Here is a 2,011-nt window from a genome sequence, read left to right as displayed (position 1 = left end):
GAACTACCACAATATGACCAAGGATTCCTGTCTTACCGCCACAGTTTATATTTTATACGTAAACCTGTCTGCCTAGCACTAAAAATAGTTCCATTGATCTATCTGTCATTTGTCTGTTTGTTATTAATTAATGAACACTTCCAAAAGTTTAATTTGTTGTATGACTAGTTGCTAGAGCATGATCTGTGCATTGCATGCTTACTGTTTCACCTGCTATGGATTGCTTGGACTCAGCATCAGTGCATCACAACCTTCAGTAAAGTCTATTGGCTCCTTGGATAGCATTTTGATTATGTTATTTGATTTTTTGTGATACACTTGTAAAACAATCAATTCTAGTGTATCACCAAGGAGGCTGACCTGATCTGTGGGATGCTGAGTTTTGGTGCCAAGCCCACTGAACACTTAATTGTTCAGAGCACTGAGATCCGCATGTGCGCTTTAGGCCTTGCGAACAACCAATTGTGTGACCCTGTTCCTGCTGCTGCTGCTATGGTGGTACGTCCCTGCCTGCATCACGCCTCTAAATGTTGTATCCATTCCTTTGTTTTTGCAACCAAATTATGTGACCTAACCACGAAGTGATGGGTTTACTGGCTTGAATTCAAGGGAATCATGAAGGAGACCACTAAAATATGTGGCTGGATGAGCAAGCACAAAAAGCCTTTTGACCTGTTCGACATAGACTTGGATAATGATTTCGAGTTGGGTCGCCGAGTTCGGCAGCAAACCTTGCACTTAATGATCACCAAGTTGGAAATGTTTACCTTTCCTGTTTCTGCATCTGCTGAGCACAAACCTGTTAAGGAAAAAACTTTTAGTGGAAATATTCCTAGAAGTGATGGGAATGACATTGCTCCTCCTGAAGCAGCAAACACTACAGGGTATGGATGGGCTATCCTTTCTTGACACAACAAAGTGTATATAGTCTTTGATTATATTTCTGATAATCATTTTGCTGTGCTATCATCAGAGGCAACACACAAGATCAGGAAAAGATCACTGGCGCATATATTGTTAAGAAGAGGACGAGGGAAGATGGGGACCAAGGTATACCCCTTGTAAATTTTTGTCAAGTGGTGAAATCACAGAATTCTGGTAACTATGAATATATATTTCTCTTGCAGAACTCGTCATGTGCTTTTGTTTACTTGTTGAAGCAGAATTAGGCAGCTGCCGAAGTGGAAGTAAGCTAAGCAAGAGCGGAGGCAGACACTGCAAGTTTATAGGTACTGATCTGATCGAGAGATTTATATGCTGATGTATTCATGTTCCCTTTTGCTCGTTATTTTCTGGCTGTTTAAATTTCTCGATGCTGTCTGCCTATCTGTTTGTTTGCGTCAGCATGATCGGGCATTAGCACCGGTCGGGAAGGGCCTGTTGCCCCGGTTCCCGAGCCGGTGCTGCCCTTCCGGGACTAAAGGCCCACCCTTTAGTCCCGGTTCGGCCAACCGGTGCTAAAGGCCCCTTCCTTTAACATCGGGTAGGTAACAGCAACCGGTGTTAAAGGGTCCTGCCAGGGCTGCCACGATTGCAGGACCCTTTAACACCGGTTGGTGTTACCAACCGGTGTTAAAAGGTTTCTTTTTCTTTTTTTTTAGTTCACTTCTTCGGTTCTGTTTATTGTTTATATATAATATATAATAATAGGTTTTTCAATACATGTTTTGCTGATACAATAATATATTTATATTACACGCATATTAAGCATATATAAATGAAAATTATAGGCTAAGCTTAATAGTTAAGCTTTGCCTATAATAAAATGAATAGACCACATCAAAAATTAAATAGATATGTAAAAAGCTTTATATATATATAGTTTTATATGTACAAAATTCGTAACACATATATACATAGAGTTTGTTCTCCCAATGTCTACAAACGATACAAATGATCATCGTTGTTTGGTATAAGAGTTTCGTTGCCGTTGAAGTGAAACTCGCCGTTTGGATTGATCACTTGGTCGCGGAGAAATCCTGCTATCGTCTCTTGGATAGCTTGATCGTCT

This window comes from Sorghum bicolor, chromosome 2 (genome assembly GCF_000003195.3).
Source record: "Sorghum bicolor cultivar BTx623 chromosome 2, Sorghum_bicolor_NCBIv3, whole genome shotgun sequence".
In the NCBI taxonomy this organism is placed as follows: domain Eukaryota; kingdom Viridiplantae; phylum Streptophyta; class Magnoliopsida; order Poales; family Poaceae; genus Sorghum; species Sorghum bicolor.
This window is presented reverse-complemented; position numbering follows the sequence as displayed.